Below are 15,362 nucleotides of genomic sequence, written 5' to 3' on the forward strand. Positions count from 1 at the left end.
TCGGCAGTGGAAATTTTGATATCAGGGTCGGAATAGAATTCCGGAAGTTGGAGTAGGTCCGTTGTATCATTTGTGACGTGTGTGCAAAATTTCAGATCATTCGGATGGGGTTTGATAGGTTTTTGCATCATTTGAGGAATTTGGAAGTTTGAAAATCCTTAGGCTTGAATCCGGGGGTGATTTGATGTTTTGGTTTTGTTTTGAGTGTTCCGAAGGTTGAAACAAGTTTGAATGATTTTATGGGAAGCGTTGGCATGTTTGGTTGAGGTCCCGAGGGCCTCGTGTGAATTTTAGGTGGTTAACGGATCATTTTGGACTGGAAAGGTAGCAGATTTTCTGGTATTTTGTTGCAGAGATTTGTTCTTCGCGCTTGCGAGAGGGCTCTAGCGTTCGCGAAGGGATGTTGAGTGAGGCAGGTGAGTTGCTCTTCGCATTAGCGATTTTGGTCCCGTGTTCGCGAAGGGTGAGGCAGAGTGTGCATCACGAACACGTGAGTGGAGTCACGTTCGCGAAGATGAGTGAGGCAGTTGGGGACCCCAGGTCCTTGGTCTTCGCATTCGCGAGGTAAGGTTCGCATTTGCGAAGGTCTAAGCTAGCGAAGCATCGCGTTCGCGTGGCAGAGTTTGCATTTGCAAAAAGTAAAGCGGAGAGGCAGTATGGTTTGGTCTATGGAAACGCGAGAAGGCGGTCGCGTTTGCATTCGTGAAGAAGGGCGCACCTGGGCAGAATCTTTAAGTTCAAAAACGAGGGTTTAGTTCATATTTTTAAAAACTCATTAGAGAGCTTGAGAGAAGGTGAATTTAGAGAGGATTTTCAGAGGAGCGATTGAGTAAGTGTTCTTCACTTGTTTTGGGTTAAACTCTATAATTATGTTTTGATTCTTATCATTTAATTTGAGAATTTGGGGTAAAAATTGGGGAAAATGGAAGAAAATTGGAGAATGGATTTTTGGGATTTGGATGACCTTTGATGTCGAATTTTGATGAATTTGATATAGGTAGACTCGTGAACGAATGGGTTTTCCTGTTTTATGATTTTTATTGGATTCCGAGACGAGGGCCCGGGGATCGGGTTTGGCTAATTTCAGGATTTTTGAGTTAATTTGATAATTTCCGTATAGGTTTCATTCCTTTAGCATATATTGATGACAATATACTGATTTTGGTTAGATTCGGGGCATTTGGAGGCCGAATCGATAGGCAAAGGCATCACAGGCTAGAGTTTGGCTTGATTTGAGGTAGGTAATGCTTCCAAACTTGGTTGTGAGGGTTCAAAACCCCGAACTATATATTCTGTGATTACTATTGAGGTGATGCATAAGCCAAGTAACGGGCGTGTGGGCATGCACCGTGAGAATCGCTGCCTGGATCATCCCATGGCACCGCTTAGTGATTATTTCTTACTGATATCTGTGTTGTGAATATGTAATTAAGTTAGTGAGCTGTAAATCATGCTAGTTATCATTTTAAGGCTTCACACCGATACCGTTGAGACCTGAGAGGTCGCTTTGTGCTGTCATATTATTTGCTTCTTTGATATTTTGTACTCACTCTTGTTCATGCATTTTATATCATGCCTTAGTATCGATTTTGGCACATCATATCATTGTTTGGGCTAGTATCATGACATTGTAAGACCATGTGTGTGAGACTGGAGAGTGATGACTGAGTGAGGCCGAGAGCCTGATTGTGAGTGACAGTTATGGGATTGGGCTGCACGCCGCAGCGATTATGTCAATGATTATGATAGCGCTTGGGCTGTAGGAGCCCTTCCGGAGTCTGTAACACACCCTAGTGAGCGCAATTGATGATATTGAGGGATGGATCTTCCCTGGACATGGATCTTGTCCGAAGTATTTATACCTGGAGATGGATCTTCTCTATAGGGATGGAATGGCCTTCCTCGGTACTGGATGACTTCGGTTAGTGATATATATATATATATATATTCCGGGATGGATCTTCCCTGGGCCGGATGGCCATATACAGCACTGTGTGGTTGAGAACTTATGAGTGGAGGTACATGAAATATTGATCTTGCTATCTGTGCATTGGTACATAGGAATTTTCCTGAGTTTTATACGCCGTACTATTCATACTGCATTCATTTACTATTGAGTTTTTATTTGAATTGTAAGCATGTCTACTTTTCTGTACAGTTTAATGGTATTACCGGTTGAGGTTTGGTTCGTCACTACCTGTCAATCCATAGTTTGGACTTGTTACTTACTTAGTTGGTGTACTCACGTTACCCCCTGCACCTTGTGTGCAGATCCAGGTATCTCGGGTCAGAGTAGCGGTTGCTGATCATTTCAGTAGTGGACTTTCCTTGGAGATAGCGAGGTAGCTGCTGGCGATCGCAGTCCCGCCTTCTCCTTTCTTATCTTCCTCTTAGTGTATCTGTTGGCTACTTTCAGACTATGTTAGTCTTGCTTATTTCAAACAGTTGTAGTGTTTTGCTCATTACTTATTGACACCCGAGGTCGGGCTTGTATTTTTCCGCTTTGTTTGACTTTTACTTTATATCTTTTATCGGATTTCAGTTGGAAACATGGTTTTACTTAACTTTTAAATGAAATATGGATTATTTGGAAATCAGTTGACTGACCTAGTTTCATGGTAGGTGCCATCACGACCGGGTCAGTTTTTGGATTGTGACAGTTTCTAATATATTTATTTTCTATGGATGGGAAAGAGAATGACCTCACACATCTAATGCATTCGATAGTTGTAATATGTACTTTTCAAGCTTACTACGAGAGAATAACTAGAATTAGCACATGTTTTTTTCTCAAGTTTTAAAATACATTTTTTACAATGCAGTCTACTACTATATTCGTTTAATATATGTACTTTCTATAAACATCAGTTTGCTTAAAATACCAATACATATTTAAAATATTTATTTAAGGATCTTTTCCTCGTTTTTTTCTGAATGCCTATTTAATGATTGCAGACACATTTCTTTCAAATCATCCATTGACATATAATTGCAGAAACATATAACTTTAATCTGTGCCCATTAACTTATATTTATTTTCTCCATTTACTTTGTCACCGTCCTCCTGTTGTTGGATCTCAACTGCTCCACAGGGTGTGACATTTATAACGAGGAAAGGACCAGTCCAATGAGATTTGAACTTTCCTGGAAAAAGTTTTAATCTACTATTATATAGAAGCACCAAATCTCCAATCTTGAACTCTTTTCTCTTAATCAGATTGTCAAGCCATTTTTTTTTTTTGGTTTTTCTTTGAAAATTCTTGCATCCTCATATGTCTTCATTCTCAACTCATCTAGCTCATTCACCTGTACAAACATGTTCTTTGCGGTATCAGTTAGTCTACAATTTAATACTTTTAGTGCCAAGACTTTATGTTCAAGCTCAACCGGTAAATGACAAGCTTTTCCAAAGCCTAATCTGTATGGGAATGTACGAATTGACGTTTTAAACGCAGTTTGATATGCCCATAATGCATCATCTTATTTTAAAGTCCAATATTTACGAGAAAAATTCCAATCATCTTTTCAAGTATTCTTTTTAATTCACAGTAGAATCTTCAACTTGTCTTTGTGTTTGAGCATGATATGGTGTACCTGTTTTATTAGTTACACCATATTTTTCTAGTAACAAGAAAAATTGCTTGTTTATGAAGGTGGGTTCCTTGATCACTAATAATGACTCGGGGTGCGTCAAATCTGATAAAAATATTTTTCTTAGAAATTCACATACCGTTCGAGCATCATTGTTCCTTGTAGGAATGACTTCAACCCATCTTGATACATAATCTACCGCCACAAAAATGTATTCATTAGAATAGGACAAAGGAAAAGGACCTAAGAAGTCTATTTCCCAAATGTCGACTATTTCACAAACTTGTATTAACTGCAAAGGCATCTCATCTCTCCTCGTGACGTTACCTGTTCTTTGGAATCTATCACAAGTTGCAACATACGTTCTAGCATCTTTTAAAAGTATAGTCCAAAAGAATCTCGCATCTAACACTTTAAAGGCGATTCTGTTTACTACGTAATGACCTCCTACAACTCCGTCATGGAAATGATATAGAATGTTGTTCATTTCTTCTTTAGGTACGCATTTTCTAATGATATTATTTGCACAAATTTTAAGCAAGTAAGTCTCATTCCATAGATAATAATTAGCATCAGATATAAGTTTTTTCCTTTGCTGGTAAGAGAGATCTTGGGGTGTCCATTTTCTAACCAAGTAATTCGCAATATCTGTAAACCAGGGTGGTTAAGTCACAAATGAGTTGAATGAAAATATGTGTTCATCAAGAAACTCTTCTTTTATATCACAGATTCAAGGGGAGGATTTTCTTATCTAGACAAATGGCCAGCTACCTGATTTCCTGTTCCCTTTTTATCTTTATCTCAAGGTAAAATTCTTGAAGAAATAAAATCCATCTTAACAATCTAGGTTTAGCATCTTTTTTGCTAAAAGTTATTTTAAAGCTCCATGATCAGTAAAATTAGTGACCGTTGTTCCTATCAAATAGGAATGAAATTTATCAAATACAAATACTACCGCCAATAACTCTTTTTCTATAGTGGCATAATTCAGCTGAGCCTCATTCAATGTCCTACTGGTATAGTAAATGGGACGAAAAATTGAATCCTTTCTTTGGCCAAAAACAACTCCAACTACTGTATCACTAGCATTACACATGACCTCAAAAGACCGGTTCCAATCAGGAGACACAACTATAGGTGCATTTAATAATTTTTTATTAAAAGTGACGAAAGCATTTATGCAATCACTTGAAAAATCAAACTTAATATCTTTCATCAAACGGTTACTAAGCGGTTTCGAAATCTTTGAAAAGTATTTTATAAACCATCTGCAAAAACCTGCATGACCAAGAAAACTTCTAATTCCTTTAAAAATTATAGGAGGGGGTAACCCTACTATTAGATCAGTTTTCTTCTTATCAACTTCTATTCTTTTAGCAGTAATTTTATGTCGTGAAACAATTCCCTCCAACCATAAAATGGCATTTTTCCAATTAAGAATTAAGTTTGTCTCTTCACATCTCTTAAGACTAAAATCAAACGGTGAAGAAAATCCTCAAATGTTTTGCCAAAAAGTGTGAAATCATCCATAAAAATCTCCAGAAATATTTCAGTCATGTTAGAAAAAATTACTGACATGGAATGTTGAAATGTATTAGGGGAGTTACATAGAGCAAATGACATTCTTCTGTAGGCATATGTTCCATGATAACATGTAAAAGGTGTCTTATCCTGATCTTCGGGTGTAATTGGTATCTAGTTATATCCTGAATAACCATCAATAAAACAATAAAAACCATAGCCTGCAATTCTTTCCAACATTTGATCAATAAATGGCAAAGGAAAATGATCTTTTCTAGTAACATTATTGAGACGTCTTTAATCAATGCAGACTCTCCATCCTGTGATTATCCTAGTAGGTATGAGCTCATTATTTTCATTTTTTATAACTGCCATAACTTCTTTCTTTGGCACTACCTGGACTGGACTTACTCAAGGGCTGTCGGAAATGGGATAAATGATACCTGCCACCAACAACCTCACAATCTCCTTTTTTACCACTTCTTGCATTGTTGGATTCATCCTTCTTCGGGGCTGGACTATTGGCTTGTAGCTATCTTCCATGAGGATTCTGTGCGTACAAATAGCTGAACTAATTCCTTTGATATCTGCTACAGTCCAACCTAAAGCTCTTTTGTGAGCTTTCAATACTTCATTAATTTTTCTTCTTGTTCTGCAGTCAAAGAAGATAAAAAATCAATGGAAATAATTCTTGCTCAAGATGAACATATTTTATATGGGAAGGGAGAAATTTTTGTTCAATTTTTGGTTGAACTTCTTCTGATTGTATCTACATGTCCTTGGGGTCTATTTCCAATATTTCAACTTCACTCTTGATTATAGGATCATCAACTTGTGTTGCACCTGATTTGGCCAAACATCTTTCCATTGAGTCTAAAATTAATTGATCATCTTTGAATTCATCTGCAAGATAAATAATCACGTCAATTGAAAAGCAGAAAGATGATATCTCATGTCACGACCCGATCCCCGAACCCGGTCGTGATGGCGCCTCTCGTGAAGACAAGGCCAGCCAGACCAAAACGGAACACCACTTTTAAACAGTTAATCATCATAAACAGTAATAACATATAATATAATGCTCATAAATTGCGGAATTTAACGATAATAACAGCTGGAACCATCCCCACACAGCCCAAACCAGGGTGTCACAAGTCATGAGCTACTACAGAATCTACTATAGGTCTAAAAAGTACGGAATCTGATACAATAGTTTGAAGAAAACATAAATGATAGAGGATAAGAGAGTAAAGGGGCTGCGGACGTCAACAGCTACCTCGTAACTCCAAATCACTGCCTAGCCTGGAAGGAATCAGCGCTCAGGTGCGGACTCTGCTATACCTGAATCTGTACACATGGTGCAGGGAGTAATGTGAGTACTCCGATTCAGTGAGTAATAATTACAAATAATGGCTGAAAGTATGAAAACACGTAAAGGCACAAAGCAATTCCATATCAAGCAGTAAAATCACTTAAAGCAGTAAATCAGTGAAGAAATCAAATGATATTCCTTTTTAAAACAAGTAAAACAGGTAATTTAACAGGTAATTAACAAGTAGAAATCCACCCCTCGGGCACAGTATAAATCGCTCAGCATAGTATCAGCCCCTCGGGCTCACTCTCAGTACAGTATCAGCCCCTCGGGCTACCTCACAATCACTTAGCATAATGGTCAGCCATTGTTACCTGACCAAATTGCATCAAACAGTGTCATTGTTACCACTGTTTCAAATCACATGGGTACCCGTGCTCACTGTGGGTGTGCAGACTTCGGAGGGGCCCCTTACGGCCCAAGCGCTATATCAAGCCACCTCGTGGCATCATCACTCAACATATCCTCACATCACTCAAGCCACAGCATGGCATAAATAGTATCTCATGCCCTCGGCCTCATATCACTCAGCATATCCTCACATATGGCCCTCGGCCTCACTCAGTCCAGAAATCATCATAAGCCCCTTGGGCATTAGTAAAACAGTAGTTCTCAGCCCAAAACATGATGTAGAAATATCATTTAAGTTTCAAATCTGAGTAAAAGTGGCTGAGTTTGTAAAACAGTAGATATCAACAGGACTGAGTTCAAATAATAAGTCAAGCAGTAAGGAAACAGTGATAAAAATCCTCGAAGGGTCCAAATAGTTGGCACGAAGCCCAATTATGGCAATCAGCCCAAATCATGATGGTAACAAATGAATTTCAGTCAAATATTCGGTAAAATCATCAATCGGGATGGACCAAGTCACAATCCCCAGTAGTGAAAACCCCACGCTCATCATCCAGTGCGTATCTTGCCTCAATATAGCACTACGCCGTGCAATCCGGGGTTTCAAACCCTCAGAACATCATTTACAACCATTACTCACCTCGAACTAGCTAATCTCTAGCTCATGACGCCTTTGCCCCTTGAATTGGCCTCCACGTGCGTCGTCTATCCAAAATCAGAACGAATACGTCACAATATGCTAAGGGAACAAAGCCCAAGCGAAAACATTCGAAAAATATCAAAAATCTCGAAATTAGCAAAACCCGATCCCCAGGCCCACGTCTCGGAATTGGGTAAAATTTACATTTTCAGAATCCTCATACCCTCATGAGTCTAACCATACCAAAATTATCCAATTTCGATACCATTTGGTCCTTCAAATCATTATTTTACAGTTTTGAAAGGTTCCACAATTTTTTTCCCAAATTCCATCTCAAATCATGAATTCAGTGATAGATTCATGTACTCTAACCAAATCTGAGTTAGAATCACTTACCCCGACCAATTTCTTGAAAAAACCTTCGAAAAATCGCCAAAACTCGAGCTCTCTAGGTCAAAATATCAAATAAAACCCAAAACCTCATATTTATAGAGTACCCCTCGGATTCTAACACCGCTGACCGCACAAAAATGACCGCGGTCCGCGCAAAACCAGCAGGGTCCGAGCAAAAACGACCGCGGCCGCGCAGGTCTTGCTTTGCAGGGACAATCTTTAGTATGTTAGCCATAACTTTCGCTATAGACGTCCAAATTGCAGTATCTTTATATTTTTGGAAACTAGACACAAAGGGATACAACTTTTGTTTTTGAATCACCTCAAAATTCCTTGTGGATCAAAAGATATGAGCTTCCGAAGTAGGACCATCAACCTGCAGTCTTCACGACCGCGGCCGCGGCCACTTTGACGCGGCCAGCACTAGGCCAATGCGCCCAGCGCGATAAGGAGCGCGGTCCGCGCCAAAACTGCTGCTCCCTCCACTTTTCTAAGTTCTGGGGTGTCCGTACTCGCTCAAAACTCACCCGAAACACACCCGAGGCCCCCGGGACCTCAACCAAAAGCACCAACGCCCTAAACATTATTCAACCTCGTTCCAATCATCAAAACACCTCGACTAACACCAAAATCATCAAATCACATCGAATTCAAGCCTATGAATCTCAAGAACTTCCAAATTCCATTTTTGATCAAAAATCCAACCAAACCACGTTCGAATGACCTCAAATTTTGCAGACAATTCCAAAATGACATAACGAATCTATAGAAACTCTCGGAATTCCATTCCGACCCTCGGATCAAAATCTCACCTATCAACCGGAATTCGCCAAAATACTAACTTCGCCAATTCAAGCCTAATTCTACACTGTACCTCCAAAACCACTTCCGATCACTCTCCTAAGTCACAAATCACCTCCCGAAGCTAACCGAACCATCGGAACTCACATCCGAACCCTCTAACACATAAGTCAACATCCGGTTGACTTTTCCAACTTAAGCCTTCTTAAAAGAGACAAAGTGTCTCATTTCTTACCAAATCCTCTCCGAACTCGAACTAGTCATCTCGATCCCATAAAATACGAATAACGAAGCATAAAGAAGCTGAAATGGGGGAAATAGAGAGGTAACTCATGAGACGACTGGCCGGGTCGTCACATCTCATCTCCTGAAAACCTTAGTGTCACGACCCAAAACCCACAAGCCGTGATAGAATCTAACCCAACTGGCTAGGTAAGCTAGAAGTCACATGATAACAATGAAAATGAAATAACATGATCTAATTACTCGATATCGGAAGAATATCATAAAGTATCTGAGAATAAACCATAATGTAGCTACAACCAAGTCCAAAATCTGGTGTCAATGAATAATCAACACTACTGAATAACAAGATACAAGAAAAATACTTTAATACAACCGTCTGAATAAAAGAGCAATAAAAATAGAGATAACAAAAAGAGAACTTCAAGGAATGCGGACAATATGGCAGCTACCTCGTCTTCTACGATGACCTGATAGGTCATTTTGATTTTTAACCTTTATTTCTATGTTCCAAGATCTTGATTAGCTCTGTTTATCATTTCTCGATTTACGTGCACAGTCTGTGACTTGTTCAGAAAAGTTTTTATATGAAAAATTGAAGGAAGTGTGAATTTTTGTCTTAAAAATAATTTGAGTTGGCTACGGTCAATATTTTATGTAAATGGACCAGTATTAGTATTTTGATAGTCATAGTAGGTCCGTACCGTAATTTGGGACTTGTGCGTATGCCCGAAATTAAATTCGGAAGTTCCTAACTTAATGTGATTTGTTGAAATCTAATAATCTGAAGGTTTAAAGAATTTCGAAGATTGATCATTGGTTGACTTTATAGCTACAATGTTTTGATTTCGGTTCCGGGACTTGGTATAGGTTCATTTTACTATTATTGACTTGTCTGAATAATTTAGTTCAAAACGGAATTTATTTGACATGATTCATACGCTCAGTTGTAAATTTGAATGTTCTTAAGTTTCTTTGAAAAGTTCATGCATTTTGATGTTTGATTCATAGTTTTAGGTGTTATTTTAGTGTTTTGATTGTGCGAGTGAGTTTTTATGATGTTATTACACTTGTTTTAATGTTTGGTTTGGAACCCGAGGGGCTCGGGTGAGTTTTAGATAGGCTACGGGTCAATTTTAGACTTAGAGGTTGCAACTTTAGCTGTTTTTATGATATCTGGTGTGTTGTTCTTCGTGATCGCAACGGGCAACTTGGGATGGGGGTGGATTTCTTTATCACCAACGTGAAGAACTGGAGGGGTTACCCTTCGACCAGCCTTTCGCGAATGCATAAGGTTGGGGGGGAGGGGCTGGGGAGGAACTTTGTTGTTACTGTACGCGAACGTGAGTCTTGACTCACGAACGCGAAGGCTGGGGGGGGGGTGTGTGAAGCCTTAATGCATGAGGTACATCATGAATGCGTAGGCCATTTTGTTTGTTGTGCATCGCAAACGCGTCAGGCCCTTCGTGAACGCGAAGAAGGGCTGACGTCTAGTGACTTAAATATCCCAAAGTTGCGATTTAACCCATTTTTCACTATTTCCAAGTTTGAGTTCGGCCTAGAGGCGATTATAAAGAGGATTTTCATCCCAACTTCATAGTTTAGTAGATTTTAACTTGTTTTCTTCCATTTTCACAAACATCCATTTATTTAACCTTTAATCAATGCTTTTTTGTGGTAGAAATTAGGGACATAGGTAGAAATTGAGGATTTTGAGAAATTGAGATTTATACCTCAAATTGAGACCGGATTTCGAAACTAATCACATAATCGGGCTCGAGGATGAATGGGTTACCGAATTTTTGTCCAAATCTTGAGTTTTGACCAATCGAGCCCGGGGTTGACTTTTGTTGACTTTTTCCAAAATCATTAAAAATTGAATCTTTTTCACCCGTGTGTAGTTTCTAAAGATTATTTTGAATTTTTTGAACTATATTATGTTAGATTTGATTGGTTTGAAGGATAATTCTAGAGGAAATGCCCCGGTTGAGCTTTGACTTGAGGGAATTAGGAATTTTTGAACTAAGTGTTGTGCGGAATATGTGAGACAACATATATGCAAGGTGTTGAGTGTATATACGCCATCAAGATATTTGTGCCCATGTTTCTCACTATTTCATGAATTATCTTATTTCATGCCTTAATTTTTACATGCTTTATTTGACTTATATGTCGTAATTGTTATTTGGCATTTAATTATTCTTATATTAAATTGTTCGTCCCTTCCATGACTCCGTGCTCACCCCTTGATTGTCACATGATTTATTTGTCCTATATTTTTGTAATATTTGTTGCATTATACGATGTAATTTCATTTGCGTGAGCCGTTGAATTTGTTAGACGCCGATGAACTTATAAAGTAGAAACTTCTAATTTTAAAGATTCTTGATTATTATGTGGTTCTTTATTGCCTTGTACTTTTACTCTTTAATATAGAAATTCTCGTAAATTGAGTTATTGGATTTTTTATGTTAATTGAAATTATTTGGGGATCGGATTGCACTCCGCAACGAAAATTGAAAGATAATGAATTGAAATGGTAGAATAAGGGCGGATACTTGATGTTGATAAATGATGATATGGCGGGATTGGGTTGCGTGCCACAACAGATTGTATATGTGGTACTTGATATTGATAAAGGATGATACTATGAGATCGGGTTGCGCGCCGCAGTGGATTGTGTGTGTTATACTTGTTTTGATTGTTGTGTTGGCTTTGGCATTTTTATATGAGATTACGAAACTTTTTTTTTGGGCTCTATGTTGATGTTCGAGTTCTCTTTCACAACTTAATTTCTTTACTTTCATTTCCTGTATGTCCTTTCCTGTTATTATTATGATTGCTTATAGGTTCATGTAAGTGACCCGCCTTAGCCTCGTTACTACTTCATCGAGGTTAGGCTCGGCACTTATAAAGTACATGGGGTCGGTTGTACTCATACTAAACTCTGCACTTCTTGTGGGGATATCGGAGTTAGTCCGAGCAGCGTTCAATAGCTTTGGCTCGGATTAAGTCGTTGATGGAGACTTGAGGTACAACGGTATAACGTCCGCAACCCATAAGTCCCCTTACCTCCTATCTTTACTATTTTATTGAGTTTTAATACAGTGTATTTTGTTTAGACCATGTTTGTAGCACTATAGATGTTCATGCACCCGTGACTCCTAGTTCTAGGTTATGTTTAGACTTTGCTATTTGGTTTTATTTTACTCTACTTTGGACTTATATCGTTATCATTGTTAATATCTTGTCAAAATCAGCAAATTTTCTGTTCCACGACGGCTTGCCTAGAAAGTTGATGTTAGGCACAATCATGACCCCGAGGTAGGGATTCCAGTTCGTGACATAGCCTCCCAAAAGCTGGAAACAACTCAAGTCTGAAAATCACCTCAACCGGATGTATATAGATCTGCACACGAAGTGCAGAGTGTAGTATGAGTACAACTAACCCCAGGTACTCAATAAGTAACAAAACTAACCTTGGGCTGAAAGCAGTGACGAGCTCAAAACAATAGTCAAATTCACATACCAATAATCGATAACAATTCAAAATATAAAGGATAAACCATAGAAACAGTAGCTCAGTAAAATCATGTTCAACTTGTTCACATTTTTGAAATTTAGACATGCTTTCAAGTATAGCAGTTAAAGCTCAACAAAGATAAAGCAGGTGAATTATCAGTAGCATGAGGAAAGTTCATCTCTATTTCTACATGTCAAGTATACATGTCAATCAACAGTATCACAATGGATCCATAAAAATATTTACATTTTAGCAATGTACGGGTTCCTGGCATAACTGCCCATTATCAAGCACAAAAATAAGATATTGTGCCTGCACCCACTGCTAGAATGTCAGACTCCAGAGGAGCGAATCTTTTCCAAGCTATTATCATAATCGTTAAGCCTAGTAGTGAGGCCTGGGGCAAGCGTTGCCCCAAAACAATAACACTTGGCCAATATGGACCTGGCATATGCATCACCTCAAAATCAATACCAAATCGTCTCTATGGCCCAAAATCTATCATTTACCGTTCATGTCTCAGATAAACACATCTCAAAATACTCAATTAATAATGTTACTCTTAAATGGTATCAACAACATGTGAGGAATTACTTAAGAAGTATTGAGACAGAGATATCATACACAGATATAATGTCATGACTGAGAACATGTGTGCAAATAAGACGCATAACTCAGAAACAACAAGAATAACCCTATCAAGTCTCAAACAGTTAGCACTTAGCCTAGACATGATGTCTAACATGTATCACAATTCAAATAACTAAACAAGCAGTGGAAACGTGGTGATAACAAGATAAGATAGCTAAACAAGCCCGATAATATCCTAATGGCCGCCCCAAACCATGAATACACTGGTGCGTGGACACACGCCTATCACCTAGCGCGTACGTCACCCCAATATCTTTCATATAACATAGTTCTCAGCGTTAAATAATCTAGAATCCAAGTTTAGATGTGTTACTTACCTCAAAACGTGCAAATTAATACTCCAACAAGTCCATACCATGCGTATCGACCTCCAAATAACTCGAATCTAGTCACAAACAACTCAGTATCAACAAATAATGCCGTAAAAACAACTTCAAATAATAAAGTTTGATATTATCAAAATCAAAAAGTCAATCCGGGCCCGCACCTCGAAATCCGATAAAATTCACAAATTCTGAACACCTATTCGATTACGCGAAGCATAAGCAATCACCCTACCCTCATGAATCAACACACACCCGATGACAATCCGCAAAGAATCACAATAAACTGTATATGAAGCCGATGTTGATGGAAAAAACAGAACTGGAGTTGTGGTCGAGGAAGTCTTGAGCTTCTAAAAGCTCTCCTTACATTTATAAGACCACCTGAATGGGGAACCCTTCTGGGTCAATCTAGCTAAAGGTACATCAATCTCTATAGCTGATGACGGCCTAGGCCAACTCTGAACTACCTCAAACTTCTTCGAATATACCTTGATCCCCTCACTGGACACCACGTGCCCCAAGAACGCCACAAAATCAAGCCAAAACTCACACTTGAAGAACGTAGCATACAACCTCTTCTCCCTCAAGTTCGAAAGTACAACCCTCAGATGTTACTCATGATCTTCCCAGCTGTGAGAGTACACCAAGATGTCGTCAATGAACACAATAACGAACAAATCAAGATATGGCTGGAGTACCTTGTTATTCAAATGCATGAATGTTGTTGAGGCATTGGTCAGCCCAAAAGACATCACAAAAACTCGTAGTGCCCATAGCGTATCTTGAAGCCATCTTCAAAATATAAGAATCCCGAATCTCTAACTGCTGGTACTCAGACCTTAAATAAATCTTAGAGAACACTCTAGCACCCTAAAGCTGATAAATAAGTCATCAATGCGTGGAAAATTGTACCTATTATTGACCGTAACTTTGTTCAACTACCATTAATCAATACACCTCCGCATAGTACCATCCTTCTTATTCAAAAATAGAACAAATGCACCCTAATGCGACACACTGGGCCAAATGAAAGCCTTATCAAGCAACTCTTGAAACTGTTCCTTTAACTCTTTCAATATCACTGGTGACATGCGTTACGGTGGAATAGATATGAGATGAGTGTCGGCACCAGATCAATACCAAAATCAATGTTCTTGTAAAGTTGCATACCCGACAGGTCCGTAGGAAGCACATATAGGAAGTCTCTCACCGTCGGAACTAACTCAATGGTAGGAGTATCTGCACTAACATCCCTCACAAAAGCCAAATATGACAGACATCCCTTCTCAATCATCCGTTGAGCCTCTAAATATGAAATCACTTTACTGGGAACATAGTCTAGGGAACCTCTCCACTTAACAATATGCAACCCCGGGATCTCCAATATCACGGTCTTAGTGTGACAATCAAAAATAGCGTGACATGGTGACAACCAATCCATGCCTACAATCACATCAAATCAACCATGATATGCAGTAAAAGATCAACTCTCATCTCTAATCCCCCAATAGTCACCACAAGACAGCTATACACATTCCATAATAATAGAATTATCCACCGGTGTAGATACATGAACATGCATAACTAAGGAATCACGGGGCATACCCAAATAACGAGCAAAGTATGATGATATATATGAATAAGTGGAACCAAGATCAAATAATACTGAAGCATCCATGTGGCACACTGAAACAATACATGTGATCATTGCCTCTTAATCAACTGCCTCTATCCTGGCAGGAAAGGCATAACATCGAGCCTGCCACCACCTGTATGACCTCCCCCTCTAAGGCGACCTTGACCCATACGACCTCCATATCAAGCTGGCTGAGCGGGTGGTGTAGCAACTGGCACAGGGGTCATAAACTGGCCTCCCTGCTGTACTGGACCTTTATAATGATGGGGGCAATACTTCCTCACATGTCCCAACTCTCTGCAATTGTAATAACC

The sequence above is a fragment of the Nicotiana sylvestris genome, chromosome 8, assembly GCF_000393655.2.
Source record: "Nicotiana sylvestris chromosome 8, ASM39365v2, whole genome shotgun sequence".
NCBI lineage: Eukaryota > Viridiplantae > Streptophyta > Magnoliopsida > Solanales > Solanaceae > Nicotiana > Nicotiana sylvestris.